Source organism: Plecotus auritus (assembly GCF_963455305.1).
Source record: "Plecotus auritus genome assembly, chromosome: 3".
Lineage (NCBI taxonomy): Eukaryota > Metazoa > Chordata > Mammalia > Chiroptera > Vespertilionidae > Plecotus > Plecotus auritus.
Window position 1 is genome coordinate 119,210,370 of NC_137772.1, and position 24,764 is coordinate 119,235,133.

The window sequence follows — 24,764 nt, forward strand, 5'->3', positions numbered from 1 at the left end:
GCCCTCCCCCGCCCCACCCACGACGGCCTGGACTTTGAAAGTGAAATAATTTTAGTTGTTGTTGAACGTGGACAGCGTTTTGATTAGTAAAGGCATTGTCTCCCCCAGTTGTGAACACCAACAGCGTCCCAAAGGCTAACACCACCCTCCCAGACCTGTATTTTTTTTATCCTTTATCACCTTGCCAAAAGTATTCTCAGAAAGCTTTATTATCTCTACATAACTTTAAGTATGTTCTTATAACGAGGACACCTTAAAACTCAGGTTGATCTGTGCACAGTAGCATAACTTAGGCCTCCCGAGAAGGAAGGGCTACCACTTAGGTACATGTTTTGCTGTCCCCTGAACAGATGTGGCCTCTCTGGGACCCATTTCAGACACCCTCCCCACCCCCAGGGAAGGAGCACTCTACTGAAACCATTTATAGAGAAGTACCAAGAATTAAATTCTAGTTCAAGGAACTGCTGAGCGCCAGTTGGTTGGTCACCATTGTGGATAAAAAGGCCACATGCTAACTTGACTAACTCAGGGAAGGCCTACGTGGTGGCCTAGCAAACTCTAAGACCTAAAGTAACCACAAAGGATGGTCTGAAATTAAAACTTTAAAAGTAGTATGGTGGGTAGTCACCTCCTAGGCCATTATCTTCCCTGACAAGGTCAATCTTTACCTTAACTGAGCCTATTAACCCTTTGTATCTACCATGATAACATATCCTCAAAATGTCAGAGTAATATGTAACTTCCCTTTTTTCTGGACCCCCCAGGGCACAACCAGAAGCCCTAGGTGCCAGGACAGATACCACTCATTCCTTCATTGTTATTGTTATCATGTTAATGGTTAACTGTTAACTATTCTGCACCCACCTAAGTAAAAGAAGTATGTGTCTATCATTTTACTTTTTATCCAATCCCAGAGGTTACCCCATCCCTCCACCCCCACCCACCTTTTGCTTTCTCCCACAATCCTAATCTACCACCAATGGATTTCATGTAACACAGGTCTCCTTCTTTGATTGTAATGTATAAAACAAGGTGAAAAACTGCCATTCTCCAGAGCATTATCCCAATCCGTGAGATTCCGCTTCCAGCAATTGTCGACAATTTAGCTCAAATAAACTCACAAAAATTCTTTACAGTTTTGAATGTTTTTATGTTAACACCACAAAGGATGGTCTGAAATTAAAACTTTAATTAAAAAGCAGTTTATAGTGGGTAGTCATGTCCTAAGTCAGTATCTTCCCTGTCAAAGATCAATTTCGATCTTTACTGAGCCTATTGTCTTTTCTCATCTAAGATAACATACCTGTGAAATGTCAGGGTAACTTGTAACTTCCCTTTTTCTGGACCCCTCAGGGCACAACCAAATAGGCCAGGGCACCAGGGCAGAAACCACAAATTCCTTCATTGTTATTGTTATGTTATTGTTGACTGCTAATTATCCTGTACCCACCTAAGTAAAAGAAGTATGTGTCTTGCCCTAACTAGTTTGGCTCAGTGGATAGAACGTCAGCCTGCAGATACAAGGGTCCCAGGTTCAATTCCAGTCAAAGGCATGTACCTTGGTTGCGGGCACATCCCCGGTAGTGGGTGTGCAGGAAGCAGCTGATGGATGTTTCTAACTCTCTATCCCCCTCTCCCTTCCTCTCTGTAAAAAATCAATAAAATATATTTAATAAAAAAAAAAGAAGTATGTGTCTTATCATTTTACTTTTTATCCAATCCCAGATGTTTCCCGATTTACTTTCTCCTGCCTCCCTAATCTATCATCAATGGATTTCATGTAACCCACTTACATCTCCTTTGATTGTAATGTACAAAACAAGGTGAAAAACTGCTATTCTCCTGAGCATTATCACAATACTTGAGATTCTGCTCTCTGGCAATTGTTGACAGTTTGGCTCAAATAAACTCACAAAAATTCTTTACAGATTTGAATGTTGTTTTTTTTCTGTTTGCTTTTTACGTTAACACCTTAGTATTCTCCAGTATTGCACACTAAAAACTGACAGTGGCCCGAGCTGGTTTGGCTCAGTGGATAGAGCATCGGCCTGTGAACTGAAGGGTCCCAGGTTCTATTCCGGCCAAGGGCACATGCCCGGGTTGTGGGCTCAATCCCCAGTAGGGGGCATGCATGAGGCAGCTGATCAATGATTATCTCTCTGAAATAAGGCAGCTTTCTCTCCCTCTCTCTTCCTCTCTGAAATCAATAAAAATATATATATTTTTAAAAAACAAATGACAGTGATTCAGTCTTTGAACCAAATTTCAAGATGGACAGACTGAAAGATGATATTAAATATTAACACCATCCGGCTTTGGCTGTAATAATTATCATAAATACATTCTATCTCTGGCAGCTAAGGTATGAAACTTTTCAAGAGGAATTATGAAGAAAAGCAATTTCCTTCTAGAACAAAATCCAGAGATTTCACAGTAAGCTTTGGAAGGGAATCTGCAAGTAGGGAGAGAGCACTGTACTGAGAATTTCACCTTCCCCTTCGGGTTTCCCTGGGAGGAGGGGGTGCTCTCACTTGAAAATCCCTTCCCAGCATTGGAGGAAGGATACTTTGTGATTCTTCTTAGCACTGCGGAATTTCAAAAGCTCCTCTAAATATTAGGGGAAGCCATAAGGAACAAAATATACAGAGTGGTGCAAAAGCATGCTTACAATTGTGAATGCTGGGACACAGGCTTTATTCTTGTGTTATTATTAATTACTAGAGGCCTGGTGTACAAAATTTGTGCATGGGGGGGCCCTCAGCCCAGCCTGCACCCTCTCCAATCTGGGACCCTTCAGGGGATGTCCGACTGCCGGTTTACTGGCAGTCGGACATCCCTCTCACAATCCAGGACCACTGGCTCCTAACTGCTCACCTGCCTGCCTGCCCGATCACCCCTTACTGCCCCCCTGCCAGCCTGGTCGCCCCTTACTGCCCCCTCTGCCGACCTGGTTGCCCCCAACTGCCCCCCCGCTACCCTGGCTGCCCCTCACTGCCCCCCCCCCGTCCCGCCAGCCTGGTTGCCCCCAACTGCCCCCCCTGTGGACCTGGTCGCCCCATGGAGCCTGCTGCTCGGTCATTTGGTTGCCCCTCACTAATGCCCCTGCTGGCCTGGTCGCCCCACGCAGCCTGCTGCTTGGTTGTTTGGTCGTCCCTTACTAACCCCCCTGCTGGCCTAGTTGCCCCACGCAGCCTGTTTGGTTGTCCATTCGGTTGCAATGGTCACTTAGGCTTTTATTATTATAGATTGTGTGGCCACACACTAGTCCTGACAAGCTCAGGGGAGGCCTGCATGGTGGCCTTAAAAACTCAGACACCTGGGGGAATAAGGACACATATGTAATATCTTAATCAATAAAGAAAAAACAAAAAACTCAGACACCTAAAGTATCACATAGAATGGTCTGAAATTAAAACTTTTTAACTAAAAGCAGTTTATAACAGGTAGTCATATCCTAGGGTAGAATCTTCTCTGATAAAAGTCAATCTTAATTAAACCTGTTTATTGTCGTTTTTAATCTAACATAACATACCTTTGGAATATCAGAGGAACTCCCCTTTTTAAGATCTCTCAGGGCACAGCCAGTACACCAGAGCAGAGACCACAAATCATCTGTTATAGTTACCATGTTAATTGTTGACTGTTAACTATCCTGTACTCACCTATGTAAAAGATGTGTATGTCTATCATTTTGCTTTTTATCTAGTCCCAGAGATCCCCCTCCCTACTTTTCTTTCTCCCACTTCCCTAATCTATCACCAATGGATTTCAAGTAACCCAGTTATGTCTTCTTTAAAAAAAAAAAAAGATCTTTTTTTTTTTTTTTAATTTCAGAGAGGGAGAGATATAAGAGAATCGTTGATGAAAGAGAATCGTTAATCAGCTGTCTCCTGCATGCCCCACAGTATGTGCCCTGACCTGGACTTGAACCATGACACTGTGTAGAGGTATCAGAGTGGGAAGAGAGAAGCAGTGAACCATGACCTCCTGGTTCATAGGTAGATGCTCAACCATTGAGGAACACTGGTTGGGCTTCTCTTTTGATTGTAATTGAAAAGGAAAATGGGGGGGGGGGGGGGCGCAGTTGCAACCTAGTTCAGTATCTGGTTAAAACAGATACTAGTTATCTGGTTAAAACAACCTAGTTCAGTATCTTACTTCCCCATTGGGCAGAGTTGCAGAGCATAACCCCAGGGCCCCCACCATAGCTGACTTGGGTGGAGCTGCGGGGACCCTCAGGGGCCCACCACAGGGGGAGATATATAGGTCAGAGCCTCCCCACGAGTTCAGTTCAGGCTTTGGATCCCAAATTCCCCTGGACTAGCAGATCTGCGAAATGAAGGTTAAACTTTCCTCCCTCAGAGTGCTAGCTGATGCTTCTCCTGTGCATTATGCCACAACATCTATACTAATAAAAGGGTAATATGCAATTAGACCTGTCGACCAGACATCTTCTGGACGTCCAACTTCCTTCCAGACAAAGCCACAGTGGCGGAGGCTGAGGCAGAGGCAGTTAGGGGCGATCAGGCCATCAGGGGAGCAAGCAGTTAGGGGTGATCAGGCTGGCAAGGGGAAGCAAGTAGTTAGGGGCAAGATCAGGCTGGCACAGGGGAGCAAGCAGTTAGGGGGCAATCAGGCCAGCAGGAGAGGGCAGTTGGGGCGATCAGGCCAGCAGGGGAGGGCAGTTGGGGGTGATCAGGCTGGCAGGGGAGCAGTTAGGCAGCCATCAGGCCAGCAGGCAGAGGTGGTTAGAGGTGATCAGGCAGGCAAGCAGGCGAGCAGTTAGGAGCCAGTGGTCCCGGATTGTGAGGGGGTGTCCAACTGCTCGGATCAGGCCTAAACCGACAGTTGGACATCCCCTGAGGGGTCCCAGATTGGAGAGGGTACAGGCTGGGCTGAGTGACATCCCCCTTCCCGTGCATGAATTTCGTGTACCAGGCCTCTAGTAATCCTATCTAATAAAGAGGAAATATGCTAATTGCCTCTCACGCTGTTGCAAAGATAGCGGCGACCACAGCCAATAAGGAGGGAATATGCTAACTGACTGCCCCGCCCTCAAAGATGACGGCACCCATGGCCAATAGGAAGGAATATGCTAATTGAATGCCATGCCCTCAAAGATGGCAGTGCCCACAGCCACAAGATGGCGATGCCCCGTCCCCTCAGCCCTGCTGGGGCAGCAGGCGCACTGCAAGGCCGGGCCTGCCTCCGGAGTCTCCCAGTCCCCTCAGCCCCCCAGCCGCCCAGGGCCGGCCCGAAGCACAGGAAGCCTCAGATGGCAGCTGCCTAGCCTCCCAGGGCCACCCGAGGCTCAGGTAACCAGGGCCAGGCGAGGCTTGTGCTGCCAGCAGTGGCAGCAGCAGAGGTGTGATGGGGCATCGCCTTCCCCTGATCACCAGGTCGCCTCCTGCCCCTGAGGGCTCCCAGACTGTGAGAGGGGACAGGCTGGGCTGAGGGACCGCCCCCCCCTCCAGTGCATGAATTTTCATGCACCAGGCCTCTAGTGTATAAAATAAGATGCAAAACTTCCATTCTCTGGACCATTTTCTCAATCTGTTGAGCTTTTGCTTTCTGGCAATTGTGGACAGTTTGGCTCAAGTAAATTCACAAAAATTCTCTACAGGTTTGAATGTTTCTTACATTGACAACTGTATTCTCTAAACAAACAACTGTAAACTTATGCTCCACCCTGTTACATGAATCATAAAAACAGTGACACTCAAAGTGTATGTATCTTATCATACTTCTTACCAGAGTGCTTTTGCCCAGCCTCAGTCAAATACTACCTTTTTCATTCTAGACCAGCTGTGGGCAAACTACGGCCCGCGGGCTGGATCCGGCCCATTCGGCTGTTCTATCCGGCCCGTGGAGCCGAAAGAGCGGAGGGTTCTCTTGCTCTCCCCTCCGCTCCTTTACTTTGAATTTATATTAGTTCACACAAACACTCCATCCATGCTTTTGTTCCGGCCCTCCAGTCCAGTTTAAGAACCCATTGTGGCCCTCGAGTCAAAAAGTTTGCCCACCCCTGTTCTAGACTTTCACTGTCTAGGACAGGACCCACTTGAAATGTGGCTAGTGCAAATTGAGATTAAAATACACACTAAATTTTGGCCCTCGCTTCACTGCCCCACTGTCTGGCCCATCGGACCCATGACAGGCTGACCCACTACCAACAAATCTGGCTGGCTCTCGAATGCACCATGTCTGGTTCCTCCAGCATCACCAATTTGAAGAAAGTGCTTCAACAGCTCCAGCTGGAGGTGGGACTCAACTCTTGAAGGTTTCCCAGGCTACTGCAGATTTGAAACAATTCTGTCTGTAGAATGCTCAACAAGACCCCCTGCTGACTGGAGTGTCTTTAAGTATCAATCTCTTCAGACCCCAGAAAGTCTATTCCTTTTTGTAGTGAAATGAATTTTTGAAGGCTTTCCAAACTACTTTTCTTGAACCAGTGAATATTCAAAGAGAGCTAAATTTGAAGCCTGTACAAAAAGCTTACCCTATAACATGTGCCATACTGTTAGGGGCAGAAATAGAATATTGGGGACTAGCTATGGTTATGGGAACTATTAATCATGCCCTGTAAACCATGATTGCCTTATGCTGGCTAAAGAAAGGACATAACCTGGCTGAGAGTTGTAAGCCCCTGGGACCTGGCAGTCAATCTTGGACCTAGGAGTCAACCTTGGAATGTGGTTCATTCTCATTCAAGACCTGCCTATTATCATGGAAAGATTAACAACCTTGTTGCCCAAACAATGGAGTCCCACCCCAGCCTAATTAGCTTGCTTCCCCAAGCCTGTAATCTCTTCTTCCCCATGTAATCCTTGTCCTACCCTAAATAAGCAGCTGGTTTATGGGGGGAGGGGGAGGCTGCAGAGCAGATTTTTGTGGATGACCTGAAGTTCTCCCATACTGTCACCATTATTGTATGATTGTACGCTCATGTATGATTCAAACCTGTCTTTGCTTAATTGGCTCAAGTAGTGACAGGCAACCCGGACCCACTAGTTGTCCAGTTTCAATCCCACTTCTAGGAATATATCCTAAGAAACAGAAATACCAATCATAAAGAATGTTTGCCCTTCTATGTTCATAGCAGCACAATTTACAATAGCTAAGATATGGAAACAGCCCAAGTGCCCATTAAGTAGATGAGTGGGCAAAAAAGCTGTGGGACATTTATACAATGGAATACTATGCAACAGTAAAAAAGAAAGATCTCTTACTCTTTGAGACAGCATGGAGGGACCTGAGAATATTATGCTAAGCAAAGTAAGCCAGTCAGAGAAAGACAAGTATCACATGATCTCACTCATATGTGGAATCTAATGAACAAAATAGATCCAGAGATCTAGAACAGACTGCGCAATATCAGGAAGGAGGGTGTGTTTGGGAAGAGATCAACCAAAGAACTGTATGTATATATGCATACCCCATGGACACAGACAATTGGATGCTGAAGGCCTGGGGTGGGGGTGGGGGAGGGCTAAAGACGGTTAATGCGGGGTGGGTTGGCGGGGGTGGGGGGGGTGGGGGGGAGGAAGCCGGAAGGGGGACATATGTAATACTTTCAACAACAAAGAATTTTTTTTAAAACCACCACAAACAAAAACAAAAACAATAAAAAACCTCAAAGACCCAAAGGTTAAAGAAAAGAAACAAACATGCATAGAATCAGGCAGCTGCCCTTCAGGGAAGCCTAGAGGTGTACTCCCTGGAGAAGATGAGACAGGGTGGGGAGGAGTGGGATAGAGTGGGATAAGATGGGTGAGGCTCCCTGTCTGAAAACAGACTTATATTTATCAGATAGGAATTGAAATAGGAATTTGTAGGAGTGAAATAGGCAGGTTTAGAGAATTTTTAGAATTGGGGGTCCATGAAGAAAAAATACAGGGCTATAGATTTGCAAGAGTACATTTCCATTAGACAAGGGAGCAGCAACAGTTACATTTCCATAATACAAGGGAGAGGCAGCAGTTACATTTCCATAAGACAAGGAAACTGGGAGTAGCAAAAAGGTCTATATTTACAAAATAAAGAAGGAAGAAGAAAGCTCAGAGGGAATGGGAGAACAATGAGGGAGGAGGACCACACATGTCCTGTGTGATGTTTGACCTATGAGCTCAGGAGTTACTATAATAACCAATTCAAAAGGGAATACTGAACAATCAGAAGGGATATCAGGACACAGGGACTTGCAGCCTTTATAAACAGTGGAAACAGGTAGTTGGCGGGACTCTTCCCCCATCCCCACATGTGGGTCTGTACTTGTTCTTCAATACATGTCCACCTTTGCTATACCATCTTTTATCTGTGGATTCATTCTTCAACTCCAATGGACAAAGAATCCGGGAAACCATCCTGCCCAAGGGAACACTGCGTGTTCCAGTCCAAAAATCCTGTATCAGAATTCTCATATTTGAAGTTTGTTACGTACAAACTAAACTAAAATATAATTTTAAAAAGGAGTCTGTTGTATAGTGCAAGTCCCACGATCTCTAACCAAAATCCTTGAGGTCAGATGTGTTTCAGAATTCATAAAGTGTGTTTATTTGTTTGTATAGCCTTAAACTCAGTGGGGGTTGGGGCCACTCCCAGTAATTAAAATTAATATTTCTGCAGTGAAATCTATGCATAGTCATACAAAGTGGGATAAATGAGTAAAATTAACCTGTCAAATCAAGTTTTGCTAACAACTTAGTTTTAATGACAAACATTTAAGAAAGGAAACAAAATAAAATCAACTTTTGGTTTTCAGAGCTTTTTGGATTTCAGAAATCTAGAAATGGAAACATGGACCCATACTTGGATATAGGGCCTAGCCTTCTATCATAATACAATTTTAAAAATGGGATACTCAAGTTTTCTGTGCCTTATTTTCTTCTATAAAAAAAATTAAGAGTATGCAAACATCTTCAAAATCATACCTAATAATAGACAAATAATAGACAAACATGTAAATGACCGTACCTCCGATACACCCACAGCCAATCAGAGTGAGTATGCAAATTAACCCAACAAAGATGGAGGTTAATTTGCATAGGTAGGCGCCCAGCAGCCTGGGTCCCGGGAACTTTCTCAGCACCCAGGTCACTCGGAGGTAGGCCTCCATGGGTCCTGAGCAACCTGGGAAGGGCCTGAGCCATGGGGCTCCTGGGCAGGGGCAAAGCCAGGTGATCAGGCTATACAAGGGAGCTGGGGGTCCCCTGCCCAGGCCCCAAGGCTTTAGGCCTTGGCGGGGGCAGAGCCAGAGATCAGAGGCGATTGGTGTGAACTACAGAGGAAATACATTTTCTGACCGCTCATTGGCTAAGCTCCCTGTACGCCACTGGTAATATTCTTAGTAACTTGGGTATAAGAATCCAAAAAGGTGATCTAGGGTTTTTCCACCACACTCCTGGAGAATATAAGGAAGGTCTGCTGCTGGAGGGCTAAGAAATGTCATATCCTGCCCTAGCCGGTTTGGCTCAGTGGATAATGCCTAGGCCTGCCGACCACAAGGTCCAGTTAGATTCTGATCAAGGGCAGGCTCCTCCCTGGCTGGGGCCCAGGTCAGGGCTCATGCAGGAGGCAACCAATCAAAGTGTTCCTCTCACTTTGATGTTTCTCTCTGTCTTTCCCTTTCTCTTCCACATTCTCTAAAAATCAATGGAAACATATCCTCAGGTGAGGATAAAAAAAAAAAGAGAAATGTCATATCCTATGAAAGACACATCTTGAAAATGCCTAAAGAAAGTTGTCACTTTTTCATCATGAAGGGACTGGAGTCCGTGTTGATGAAAACACCTTGGTGGCTGCAGTGACTGGCAGTGGCTGCAGCAGCAGGGTGATGGGGCTGGTGCCTTCCCCTAATCAGCTTGGTTGCCTCAGTAGGACTTCCCCTGAGGGCTCCCAGTATGTGAGAGGGGGCAGGCTGGGCTGAAGGACCCCCCCCCCCACACACACACACACAGTGCACGAATTTCGTGCACCAGGCCCTTAGTTAGGTAATAAAATGTTACCTCTTTTGTTGAGTATTTTATTATTGAGATAACTAATTGCTGGAAATAATCCCCTGGGTTGGAACTTGTAAGAAATATGCCTCTGATTTATCTTATAGAAAAGAAACAGCATGTGGCCAGGAGGCTGCTGCTGAAATTCCCCAGCAAACAGGATGTGGGGGTAGGGAGAGAGGATGAGAGCTGTACACAAGGCTAACAGCACCCGTCCTAAGAAGATTCCCCTAGACCAGTGGTCGGCAAACTCATTAGTCAACAGAGCCAAATATCAACAGTACAACGATTGAAATTTCTTTTGAGAGCCAAATTTTTTAAACTTAAACTTCTTCTAACGCCACTTCTTCAAAATAGACTCGCCCAGGCCATGGTATTTTGTGGAAGAGCCACACTCAAGGGGCCAAAGAACTGCACGTGGCTCGCGAGCCACTGGCAGTGGTTGGCAAACTGTGACTCGCAAGCCACATGTGGCTCTTTGGCCCCTTGAGTGTGGCTCTTCCACAAAATACCACGGCCTGGGCGACATTATTTTGAAGAAGTGGTGTTAGAAGAAGTTTAAGTTTAAAAAATTTGGCTCTCAAAAGAAATTTCAATCGTTGTACTGTTGATATTTGGCTCTGTTGACTGATGAGTTTGCTGACCACTGCCCTAGACAAAGGAGGTGGAGGCAACTAGAGAAGGCCCAGCCCATTTTTCAAAATAACCCAGTGGGAGACAGCAAGACCTAGGCGACCAATTAGGAAATAGGTGATCAAATAGTACTCAGCCAATGAGGAACTGGAGGAGGGTCTAAATAAATAGGCTATGTTTCTTGCCCTACTCGTGATCCTGTACAATGGGCGCCCACTCTCCAGTGTTATTAAAAGTCTCATTTTCACCATGCTTCTGTTTCCCAGTCCATCATTTGAAATTTGTATGGGTGAGCCATTTCTCACACACTGAGCACTCTTTCTTGATTAGGATCTTCAACAGCAAACAAACAAAAGCCCAGACAAAATGGTGATTTTTTTTTTGGTCAGTTTTCCAGGTGGTTTCCCTAATTATACCACTCTGCTGGTATCTAGGGCTTCACAGTGTCCCCACAATCCCCACATCCTGGTTGGTCCTGCCTCATTCAAGAGCCTGTCTCCCTAATGTTGCCCAACCTCCTGTCTCTAAATCAAAACCTGTGGATTAGCTATTTATATGATAAAGTCAATAATCAATACACTAAATCATGCAAATGTATTAATAAGCCTATTGAATCATTAAACTTGCTCTCCATGATAAAACAACTTCTATTTTGCCAGGGGATTTAAAAACAATGCTTGCCCTGACTGGTTTTCTCAGTGGTTGGAGCCTTGGGCCAGAGCACTAAAAGGTTGCAGGTTTGATTCTGGTCAAGGGCATGTATCTTGGTTGCAGGTTCTATCCCCAGACAAGGCAACTAGTTGATGTGTCTCTCTCACATCAATGTTTCTCTCTCATTCTCTCTCTCTCTCTCCTATATAATAAAAGAGTAATATGCAAATTGACCATCACTCCAACACACAAGATGGCCACCCACATGTGATCAAAGATGGATGCTCCCATGTGGACGCAAGATGGCCACCACAAAATGGCCAGCAGGGGAGGGCAGTTGGGGGGGACCAGGCCAGCAGGGGAGGGCAGTTGGGGGGGGGACCAGGCCAGCAGGGGAGGGCTGGCAGGGGAGGGCAGATGGGGGTGACCAGGCTGGCAGGGGAGGGCAGTTAGGGGCAATCGGACTGGCAGGGAGCAGTTAGGCGTTGATCAGGCTGGCAGGGGAGTGGTTAGGGGGTGATTAGGCTGGCAGGCAGAAGCGGTTAGGGGTAATCAGGCTGGCAGGCAGGTGAGCGGTTGGGATCCAGCAGTCCTGGATTGTGAGAGGGATGTCCGACTGCCCGTTTAGGCCTGATCCCACCGGGATTCGGTCTAAACAGGCAGTTGAACATTCCTTGAGGGGTCCCAGATTAGAGAGGGTGCAGGCTGGGCTGAGGGACACACACACACACACACACACACCCGTGCATGAATTTCATGCACCGGGCCTCTAATATATATATTATATCTGTTCACCCCACCTCCTCCTTCTCTTTTACTCTCTCTAAAAACCAATGGAAAAAATATTCTTGGGTAAGGATTTAAAAAACAACAACAATGCTTAAACTCAAGGAGATATTTAGGGGAAGGGAATTAAACCTAAGAACCTATTATTTCTCAGGCACTGTGCTAAGTACTTGGCACAAGTTATTTCATTTCATCCCTATGACAGGTTGGCATTATAAACCTATTTTTTTACAGGTGAAGAAATCGAGGCTGTGAGAGGGTAATTTAAGATCATCAGTCATCAGTAGCTTCGAGATTGGAACCCAGCCTCTTTAAAAGGAGTGAGGATTTTGAAATAGACAAGAATGTGGCTCCCGGAGCCAACGACTTTCTCCTGCTGTTTCCCTTTCTAACTTTCCATTTGCCCCGTGAAGCCCATTGATGAGTACATTATGCAAAACACTAAACAGGGAGGCCTGTTCTCATTATACTAGTAATTGTAAAAAAATCTGTACATAGCACAACACTCATAAATTTCCCCAACATGACAAGATTAATAATATGGGATGACTGCTCTGTGAAGAGAAGACCAGGTTTACAGAGAGCAGTTTAGCAGGAATGTGGAAAATGAACATAAAAATCACAAGTATGGTCCAGAGAGTGTCCTTGACACAAAACATCCAAATTTGGCACATAGGACAGTCTCCAGTCTCCTGAATGGCCCACAGCCAAATGCTTGTTGCTGTACTGGTGTCACATTGGGGCCACCTCCGGTGGGGAGAGGGAAAACTCTCCCTTCCTAACTTGGGTCCTAACGTAAACCCCATGAGGGCAGGAGTGTTTTCACCACTAGATCCTCAATGTATAGATCTAGTTCCTCAAAGCCTCTTATCTCTTCCCATATGATATTTATTCCCCATTTTCTAGTGGTTCTTCAAATCTCTAAACACTTCCCTCAAATCTTTACTCTGTCTCCTTTTTCTTTAGGCAGAACAGGTTTAAAACAAACAAAATATTTTTACTGGGTATATTTGTATTTCTCTTTCTGAAAGGGAAACAGACTACTCTTAGAAATGAGTTAAAATGAAGAGAGAAAACATATGGTAAATGCATTCAATTCTTATTAAATGCAGACACATACATAGCAGCTGTTTCCTTCATGATTTACACATTGGAAAAAATGTGCAGTGTGTTTATTTTCATGTTAGCTTGATGTCAAGTTTAAAATATAACATGAGTTTGTCTACATGTTTTACCTCTTTTCTTAGCAATTCCTTTAACACTTAAATATAACCCATTTCCTTAATTGTTAGCCCTCATCACATGTCAGTCAGAGCAGTGGTGAACTCCTCATATATGTTCTAACCAATGAAGTTGGAAAATAAACTTGGTAGCAACACTCTAAGTTTCGTTGTATTCCATAAGAAGATCTATACTTAAAGGAAATAAACACATCATATCAGGGTTGCTATGGTTAAATACTACATCTTTTTTAAAAAATATGTTTCTTTATTGATTTCAGAGAGGAAGGGAGAAGAAGAGAGATAGAAACATTAATGATGAAGGAGAATCATTGACCGGCTGCCTCCTGCATGCCCCCCACTGGGGATCAAGCCTGCAACCCAGGCATGTGCCCTTGGCCAGAATTGAACCTGGAACCCTTCAGTCCGCAGGCTGATGCTCTATCCACCGAGCCAAGCTGGCCAGGGCACTACATGTTTTGTATTTATTCTCTAATTGTGGTTCAATGAACTATTACAACCAAATAATGTCAAAACCCACTTCCTTCTGATCATATAGAGATCTCTGGAATAAGTTGTACAGTACTTAAAGTTCAAGGAATTCTCATTTATTAAGCAATTCTCTTGTCTTTTCTAGAAATTATAATTTAAAAACATGTAAAATGATTAATATTTGGCATTGGGGTGAAGTTTGCACCATCATTTAACTCATGTAGAGACACTTCCAGGATGACAAAAGAAACATAACCACAAGTGTCAATTTAAACATTTAAAGTATTGGGATGTGTGTGTGTGTGTGTGTGTGTGTGTGTATTTAGGTAGCAATAGATTGCCATGGGGAGTGAGGACAAATATGAAGTTTAGAAAAAATATATTTGGTTATACTAACTGGGCATATAAAACAATCTGCCCAGCTGGCGTGGCTCAGTGGTTGAGTGTTGACCTATGAACCAGGAGGTCACGGGTTCTATTCCCCATGAGGGCACATTCGGTTTGTAGGCTTGATCCCGAGTGTGAGGTGTGCAGAAGGCAGCCAATCAATAATTCTCAATCTCTATTGATGTTTCTATCTCTCTCTCCCTCTCCCTTCCTCTTTGAAATTAATAAAAATATATATTTAAAACAATCTACTTTTCCCACAGCAGTATTTATATATGAACAGTTTAAAAATACTATCCTGAACTATATAATTCTATAATATTTTACTAAATCTTAATTTTACTATTTATCTCAAAATATATCCCTAGCATTGCCTCTGAGCACATTTAAACCACCATCATTACCCCAGCCACCCTCTCCCTATTCCGTTATATAAAGGACTGGCTTTTCCAGCCTGTCCTCCTCCCGCCACTGGGAAAATTAACAGCCTGTCAGAATAGTCATGTCTCTCACTATGGACCAACAGAGCACCAATAATGAGGCACTTCCAAATCTATTGGGGAGCACATGAGACTTCGTTGGAAAGTTTGTAAGGAGGACATTCTGAGAAAAGGGAAGTGTGCAGAAGGTTGCCCACCCTGTTTATCAGAATTCTGACTTAGGGGAGTGCTGAAGGTGGCACCCCTAATTATTCCTGGACCTTTCCAAATATCTCTGTGCACATGCAGACCCCTGGGTGTTTACTGGAATCCTTATGCTTAATTTTTGGATGTCCTTGCTTATAGAACACTGAAGACACATGTGTCCTTCTAAGATTACTTACCCTACTGATTGTATCTAAAAGCTAAACTTTATCTCAAATTGCTCTTACAATAAAAGCCTAATGAGGCAGACGATCGAGGCTGTCTGGTTCCTTTAGCCCAGGGGTCCTCAAACTACGGCCCGCGGGCCACATGCGGCCCGCCGAGGACATTTATCCGGCCCGCCGGGTGTTTTTGCCGCCGCTGCCTGTCCTGCTTAGCAGCCGACTCGTCCCAGGCCCGCAGTGCGCATGTGTGGAATGTGCGCCGCACTCTCCGACTCCCCTCCTAATCTCTGTCTCTCGACTCCTCCTCTCAGTCTCAGGTGTGATTGGACAAGTCACGAGCTTGCCTGTGCAGAGCCTGCTGCTGCTGCTGCCTGAGGACCGAGGTAAGAACAAGTTAGGATTTTTTTTTTTTGAAGTTAGGAGGTCTATTTTTTCTTTTATTTTGCAGTTAGTAGGGCCTTTTTTTTTTTTTTTGCAGTTAAGGGGGGCCTTTTTTTCTGAAGTTAGGAGGTATTTTTTTTTTTTGCAGATAGGGGATGCCTTTTTTTTGATGTTAGGAGAGCCTTTTTTTTTGAAGTTAGGAGAGCCTTTTTTAAAAAAGTTGATTAGTTGGTTTGGGGTGGTTTCTAGGGGGGTTGCATCACAGTGATAATGCAAACAGTCAGCGCTCAGTGCTAATGCAAATTGTCAGTGCTCAGAGGTAATGCAAATGGTCAGTGCTCAGAGGTAATGCAAATAGTCAGTGCTCAGTGGTAATGCAAATGGTCAGCACTCAGTATTAATGCAAATTGTCAGCGGTCAGTGTTATCGCAAATGGTCAGTGGTCAGTGTTAATGCAAATGGTCAGTGCTCAGTGTTATCGCATGGGGGCCCCAAACTGGTAATCTGCCTAAGGCCCCATGGGACTTAATCCGGCTCTGCAGACAGCCGAGGAGTAAGAAACCCAATTTAATTGACAGTAAGTGCATTTATATTTTGATTGCTATTCAGTTGTGTATGATGTTGTATGTTGTGTGCTGTGTAAGCACCAGTTCACACTGTTGCGATCTCTGAGCAGTGCGAGTTCAGCCATATGCTTGTATGGCTGAACTCGCATTAGATTCGGAAGAAAAAAGGCATACGTGCCTTCTTTTTTCCTGCGGTGGAATGTGATTGCATGGGTCTTCTCACCCATGCGATCAGATTCCTGTGTGAGTTCACAGATCGCAGTGCGGTTCGCACAGGGTAGTGTGAACTGGAAAGGTGGTGGAGGAACCGGTTCTGTAATCGTGGTGCGCCCCAGACCCTGACAGGAGGAAGATTTTCATATACATTTTACTAATTTTCTTTCATCTCTAACACTTCTATTATAGAGAAAGGGCAAATAGCAATATTAAAATATTTCCTCTAATTAATTCTCATTTAATGTGTACAAATTTCATGCACCAGGCTACTAGTATAACTAACTATATAAAAACTGGTACTGTCACAGGGCATAAATTTTCGGTAATTGTCCTTTTCTGTGACATGTATAAACCATTGTAACTATAGCAAGTTTAGTCTTGCAAATTGTTCCTTCCACATAAAAGTGTCTGGGGGGAAATCCTCACAAACAATTAAGATACTCATAAACAAGTCCACACCAAACCACACAAAATATTTTTCCTATACTCACATATCTCTAGCTACATTGGTAATTTGGTTTCCTCGGGTTTATACTGGTATATGGCTCTACTATATAATCCTACTGTGTCTACAGAACTCCTAATACTTGATTTGTTTGAGTTCCCTGCCTTATTTACAAGGCCACTGGCCATAGAGAGACCAGCGCTTAGATTGCCCAACATAGCCACATATATCATTTTACAGTCTGCACTTAGTTTTCTCCTCTCCTTTTTAAAGAACATGCCATTTCTAAATGTGAAATTTCTTTCATTTTTCTTTTAAGCCACTAAATATTGCTTATAATTCAGTTGTACAAATAAGCCATCCCAGACAAAACCATATGCCCATATTCTCTTCCACATCCCTTTAGCACTGCTAACCTCACTCATAAAATATTCATAAGCCTGTCATTTATATTTTCTATGTGCAATAATTTTGTTTTGTATTAGTCTTGTCTCCCCATTTAGAAGGTAACCTATTTGATGAATGAGGTCTATTTCTTCAAAAAAGCTTTCCAAAGCTTAATTAATGGATGCTTGATCATTATGTTAATTATAATGGTATTGTACATTCAAGAAAGGTGAAGCTTTAGCATTTGTATGCTTTCTGGTACTGATCTAAGGCAGTGATTGTTAATCTTTTTTTGGGTTATGGACCCCGCTGAGAAGCTGATAGAATCTGTGGACTTTCTCCCAGAAAAATGGCACAAAATTACACAAAAATTGTTGCATACAATTTCTAGTATGAGCCTTGGACTACGATCCCTTACCTAAAATGACTTCAGTTATCTTTTAAAATTCCCCAAAGCAACAAATGCATTTTATCTTTTTCAACTGGTGTGTTTCTTTGGTACATCTTGGAGGATAGACAATTGCAGCAAACAGTTAAGATGCGATTATCCACAAAGTTTACAAAAACTATAAATGTGGTGCTAGAACTCAAGGGCAGGCTGATAATGGGGAACACCTGGCCCTGAGACTTAGTCCATCATGGGTCTGAGCTGTGAAGACCACCTTTGTCCAGAACAGCAGAAGTTTAGGGGCAAAGTAATAAACTCTGGAAGACAAGTTGATACAGACACATGGCCCAGGCACCCTGGTGGGAGCAGAAGAGAAAGAATATCTGGAAGACACAGAAGAACTGCAGGGCTTGGAATTTTGACTTCTCACCTTTTACAACTTTTATTCTCAAGGAAGGAGACACGTGCAATTGCGTAAAATCACTAACACCTGAAACTGACTTACAGCTAAGGCAATGTTGGCATATGTGCTCCATTTCTTCTTCTTTTTAAAAAAATTTACTTCATTTTTTCCATCATCATTTATTCCTTCTATACCCTTTTCTACCTCCACTGCCCGATCCCCGCCCCCCCCCCCCCCATGTGCTCCATTTCTTAAGACATTTAGCATCTTAAATATGCTTATTATTTAGGATAAATTTACCTATAATTTTACTTAGAATATTAAAAAATCATATTTTAACTTCTTTTATTTACAGGTGGATTTTTCATTTCCAAAAAACAATCTTGAGAGACTGAAGGAACCTTTCAAATCATCAGTCAGAATGCTTTTTAATCAACTTTTCAATGCCCTTCTCAGATAGTCTTTAAATATTAAATTTAACTATTGCAGATGATTTTTTTTTCATCATTTAATCTTTACCATGCTCTTCTTAACTGTTCTCATGTCTACATGCCATATTATGACTAAGAAAGAAAAGGGCATGTACCAAATAAGGGAAATGTAGAATGTAGAAAGAGTTAAAAAACAACAACAAAAAGCAATCTGTCTTTATTTGTTACATAATCACTAATCACTGTTTTCCCACCTTTTCCTTCACGCTTCCTAGTTTCTATTTAAATTGAGGGTCCAAATATTCTACATGCTCAAAGACATTTAAGACGACTGGTCCCAGAGGTGGGACAGGGGACACAATTCTGAAGATCAAACACCATTTGCTATGGGTCCTCCACTTCCACTCCTGAAAAGCATCACAAGATCAATTAACCAAATGAAATCACTAACACAAAGGAGAAACACCTGAAAAATTATTTGTATATGTTAAACTGGACTTTTTATCTGTAGCAAATAAGCACAATTTTCCTACTAGAACTCCAAGAAATCCACAAAGCCTTAATAGTTGAAAGGCAGCTCAAGTGAATCAAGGTCAGTGTTTGTTGAATCTTGGTTTTCCTCAGTTTGTAAGAACTGTAATAGCTTTGGTTCTTCCCATGGGTTCAGTTTTTCCACAAAACCTTTTATTTAAAAAGTGAAGATTAGAAGTGATCCTAAAAGATTACAAAGTATCAGATGGGCCACTTAACATTTCTGGAGAAGTAAGACCTGTATCATTTAGCTTATTATCTACTCTTGTCTAGATTTGAAAGTTAAAAATGGTATCTTCCTTGTAAAAGATATCTTCCAAAAGCTGGATGTAGATTGTAGCATAGGAGAAGGAACAGGGTTTTTGTAAAAATATACATAGTGCCTTAGTGCTGGAAACCGATCATTGTCTCACTAATTAGAAAGGTGTGGACAAGGAACCTTGGAAGGTTGATCAACCTTGAAGCTCTGAAAGGTCAGAGCCAACCACTTCCTATCTAATTGAGACAATGGTAGCTGAAGCAACTTCGCCACAAAATAATCATGTAAATCCATACTGATAAGATAATCTGCCTGTTAATGGAATTGCCTGCCTAAGGGCAAAGGGTGTATCCCAAACCTGAATAAAAGGGATGGCAAGGCCAAAGCAAAGCGTAGTCCTCCCACTAGAGTTGGGCTTCCGCCAGGCCCCCATTTCCCAAATTAATATTTTTCTAGTCTCTTTCATTTGTGTGCGGCCTCCTCCAGAACCCAAACCCTGTACCTGAACCCTGAACCATGCAGGACATGAAAGGGGTTCCCACATCATAAGAATCATGAAACACCAGTCAGAAAGAATATGTAACACCAGTGGTCTTGATCCAGCATCTAGAAGGGTTCAGAAAACCTGGAGAAGTGGCTGTGCATAAATTAAATAAGAGTCCAGAGATGAAACATAATTTTGAAAGGCATTTGGGGGGTCAGTGGAGCTTGGCTGAAGAAACCCAAGTTCTCCTTGTCTCAAGGACCCCTTGCTTTTTATTAACAAAAATTGTACTAAGGCAAGGTGGAGATAAACACTTCAAAGGGTAGGGTTTCGTCTACAGAGTCCATTGTCAGGATGAGGAATTACCTCTGGCTGTTCAGGTGTTTGGCCAGGAGGAGTCAATAACATGTAGATTAAGATGCCCTGAGCCGTCTGGCAGCAAACAATTTTTTTTGGTGGTAATTTTGTTCTCATTTCAATACATCTTTATTGTTCAGATTATTACAATTGTTCCTCTTTTTTCCCCCCATAGCTCCCCTCCACCCGGTTCCCACCCCACCCTCTGCTCTTACCCCCTCCCCATACTGTCCTCATCCATAGGTGTATGATTTTTGTCCAGACTCTTCCCACACACCCCACACCCCTTTCCACCGAGGATGGTCAGTCCACTCCCTTTCTATGCCCCTGATTCTATTATATTCACCAGTTTATTTTGTTCATCAGATTTTTTATTCACTTGATTTTTAGATTCACTTGTTGATAGATATTTATTTGTTGTTCATAATTTTTATCTTTACCTTTTTCTTCCTCTTCCTCTTCTTAAAGAATACCTTTCATCATATCCTATAATACTGGTTTGGTGGTGCTGAACTCCTTTAGCTTTTTCTTATCTGTGAAGCTCTTTATCTGACCTTCAATTCTGAATGATAGCTTTGCTGGGTAGAGTAATCTTGGTTGTAGGTTCTTGCTATTCATCACTTTGAATATTTCTTGCCACTCCCATCTGGCCTGCATAGTTTCTGATGAGAAATCAGCTGACAGTCGTATGGGTGCTCCCTTGTAGGTAACTAATTGTTTTTCTCTTGCTGCTTTTAATATTCTCTCTTTGTCTTTTGCTCTTGGCATTTTAACTATAATGTGTCATGGTGTGGTCCTCTTTGGATTCCTTTTGTTTGGGGTTCTGTGTGCTTCCTGGACTTGTAAGTCTATTTCTTTCACCAGGTGGGGGAAGTTTTCTGTCATTATTTCTTCAAATAGAGTTTTAGTATCTTGCTCTCTCTCTTCTTCTGGCACCCCCATAATTCGGATATTGGTATGCTTGAAGTTGTCCCAGAGGCTCCTTACACTATCTTCATATTTTTGGATTCTTTTTTCTTTTTGCTTTTCTGGTTGGGTGTTTTTTGCTTCTTTGTATTTCAAATCTTTGACTTGATTCTTGCGATCCTCTAGTCTGCTGTTGGATCTCTGTATATTATTCTTTATTTCAGTCAGTGTATGCTTAATTTCTAATTGGTCCTTTTTCATATCCTCGAGGATCTCACTAAATTTATCAGCAGTTTCTAGAAAATTCTTGAAAAACCTTATAACCGTGGTTTTGAACTCTATATCCAGTCATTTGCTGTCCTCCATTTCTTTCATTTGTGACCTGTTTCTTTGTATCTGCATTTTGGCTGCTTCGCTGAGTTGATAGAGTGGCTTTGTGTGCTAGGTGTCCTATAGGGCCCAGTGGCTCAGCCTCCCCACTTACCTGAGGTGGACACTCTTGGTGCACCCCTTTGTGGGCTGTGTGCACAGTCTTGTTGTAGTTAAGCCTTGATTGTTGTTGGTATCACTGGAAGGAATTGACCTCCAGGTCAATTTGCTGAGAGGATCAGCTGTGTCTACTATGGGAGAACTTCTGTGCTGGGGACACCCTTATGAGGCAAGACTTGCTTCAGTGGGGCTTTGGTGCTCACTGAATCTGCCCCTTGAGTGTGTCCCTATGGATCTGAGGAGTTGTAATCTGGATGGTCCTACTCTCATCCCTGGGTACACTGGCTCTTGGATCTCTAAGGAGGTGCTAATTTAGCTTCTGCCTGGGGCCACCCAGCAGGAGCTATGGAGAGATGTGCATTTTCCTCTTCTTTGTTTGGCTTTTGGAGGTTCCCAGATGAGACCCAGCTGTGAAGCAATGCAAGCTGCTGCGGGGCCTTAGGCCTTCTTTTGGATGTTCTGGATCTCACTGACTCAGCTGCAGTTTGTTAGGTAAGTTTAATTTTCAAAGGACCCGGCCATTCATATGCAAAAGCCTCTGCACACACTTGGATGGGGCGGAGTCTCAAGGCGGAGGAAACAGCAGTGGCTTCCCATCAGCCCTGCCCTAAGAGGCCCCTGGGTCTCAGTGTCCCGCGGTAATCACTGCAAGCACCTCTGAGAGAAAGCCGCCCTCGAGTTTCGCCCGCTGCCAGACAGTCCAGTTTCTCCCCGTATGAGTCTGGGTACCCAGAGTCTCACCCGGAACTGGAGTTCAGAGCATTCGGGAGCTTTTGTCTTTCTCCGGCTTGAAAAAGACAGCCACGTACTCAGTTGCCAGCCCTCCGTACCTCTGCCTTTACTTCTGCAGTTCCCCTGAGTCTCAGTGTGCTTTTCTCTTTCCTTCTAGTTGTAGAATTTCCACTCAGCCAGCCTTCCTGTGGTTCTGGATGATGTCTGTTTTGTCTTTTAGTTGTAGTTTTGAAGCTGTTGTGTGAGGCAGCAGTTCAGGTGTTTACCTATGCCGCCATCTTGGTTTCTCTCCTCTGGCAGCAAACAATTTAATGCATCCTTTTCAGGTTTGGGGAAATGCCTTTAGCCATTTCAGCAGGCGATAACATATGTGACTCAGCCCTTGTTGTGTCCCCAAGTTCCAGCAACCTTTCGATGAAACTCTTGCAGTTATGACATGCTAGAATTGGCTTCCAGTAAATATGTGCAACCCTATGTTCATAACAGCATTATATACAAAAACCAATATCTGGAAACAGCCCAAGTGTCCATAAAAGATGAGTGGATAAAAAAGGTGAGGTACATTTGTGCAGTGGAATACTACATGTCTATAAAAAAGAAGGATCTCTTATCCTTTGTGACAGCATGGATGGACCTTGAGATTATTATGGTATGCCCCCTACTTGGAATCAAGCCTGCAATCTGGGCATGTGCCCTGACTAGGAATCGAACCGTGACCTCCTGGTTCATAGGTCAATGCTCAACCACTGAGCCATGCCTGTCAGGCAAATATAAACCTGTTTGTAAATGCAATGAGTAGTTATTATAGTTACAACTAAAGTTTATGTAAGATTAATTTAAAATTTTAAAAGTAGAACAGAGGAACCAAGATGGTGGCATAGGTAAAAGCTGTACTTGCATCTTCCCACAACCACATCAAAATTACAACAAAAATACAGAACAACCATCATTCAGAACCACCTGAAATCTGACTAAATGGAAGTCCTACAACTAGAGAAGAAGAAAGCACATTGAAACTGGTAGGAGGGGTGGAGGCGTGGAACAGGCTGGTCTCTCACCCACATGTGGTAGTTTAAAATCAGGAGAGATACCTTGCTGAGGAGGCCTCTTATGAGGAACAAGGGGTCCAGCCCCACACCAGAACCATCATCCCAGGGTTCCAGTGCCAGGAAGAGATGTCCCAGTAACTTCAGGCTGTAAAAACCAGCAGTGATAATGGATATATGAAGACACATATGTAATACCTTAGTCAATAAAGAAATTAAAAAAAAAAACACCCAGCAGGTATTGTGGCTGAATGACATGGAGGCAGCTGGAAACCCAGGCAGTTCCTCTTAAAGAGCCATGCACATACTTACTTGGACTCACTCCCTCTGAGCTACAGAACTGGGACAACAGCTTGAAAGGGTCCAGAGACATACATAGAGGAACTAAATTGTCTAGCATCAGGGCAAGAACTGGGGGACAGCTTTTTTCCCAGACAAAAGTGCTGGCAGAGGTCATTGTTCCTTTCCTGAGACCTCCCCTCTCACAGAGCTGACTAGCAGATGCCAAATCTGAGTATCTATCAACCTGGCCCACACTGTTCACCTTGCCCTGGTGATTCCCTAAGATATGGTCCACACAATTTGCAGTTCCATCCAAGCTTTCTGGAGTAGCTTTCCCTTATGAATGATCTGTCCCGGCTCAGGATTCAGACTCTCCTCTCAAACAAGTAGCAACTGGACTCCACATGCTCCATACCTCTTGCTAAGTGCCCCCAAGCCTGGTAGTAGCAGCAGCCTGCCAAGTTTCAAGCTTGGCCTCTTCTAGGCACCTCCAAGACCAGCACAAGTATCAGCCATCTGCAGATTGCTCTATAGCTTGTGCCGGGTAGTCCCAGACATAGTGCACCCAGTGGACAGCTTTGGATCATGCCAGATTACAACTCTATCACATCCATGAGTGACACACACTCAAGGAGTGGACTCAGAGAGCACCAAAGCCCCACTGAAGCAAGTTCTGCTCCATAGGGGTGTCTCCTGCACAGTAGCTCTTCCACTGTAGTCGCAGCTGGTCCTCATAGACAATTGGCCTGAGGGGTCAATTCCTTCCCAGGATGCCAACAGCAAGCAAGGCTCAACTACAAAAACACAGTGCACACAGCCTACACAGGTGCACACCTAGAGTGTCCAGCTCAGCTGACTGGTGAGGCTGGGCCACTGGGCCCTGCAGGACACCTACTACACAAGGCCACTCTACCAATTCCAGGAGACATAGCAGCTCTACCTAATACATAGAAACAAACACAGGGAAGCATCCAATATGTGGATACAAAGAAATGTGTCACCAATGAAAGAATAAAAGCGTCTCCAGAAAAAGAACTAAATAAAATGGAAGCAAGCAAATTACTAAATACAAAGTTCAAAACAATGGTTGTAAAGATGCTCAAGAAAGTTAAGGAGACGTTCAAAGACCTTAGTGAGAATTTCAAGGATCTTAGTGAGAACATCAAAGACATGAAAAAGAACCAGTCAGAAATGAAGGATATATTAACTGAAATGAAGAATAATTTATAGGGAATCAACAGTAGAGAGAATCAAATTGGTGATTTAGAATGTGAGGAAGCAAAAAACACCCAGTCATAAGAGCAAAAAGAAAAAAGAATCCAAAAATATGAAGATAGTGTAAGGAGCCTCTGGGACAATTTCAAGCTTACCAACATTTGCATCATGGGGGTTCTGGAAGAAGAGAGGAAGCAGAATCTCAACGGATTGGGATAATGCTCCAGAGAATGGTGGTTTTTCACCTTGTTTTATACCTTACATCAAAAGAAGA

General features: G+C 43.6%; 1 protein-coding gene across 4 annotated transcripts in view; it reads right to left on the reverse strand.

Moving 5' to 3' along the window:
* N4BP2L2 (NEDD4 binding protein 2 like 2) overlaps positions 1–24,764 on the reverse strand; it is a 128,925-nt gene that overhangs the window by 23,348 nt on the left and 80,813 nt on the right. The window lies entirely within an intron of this gene.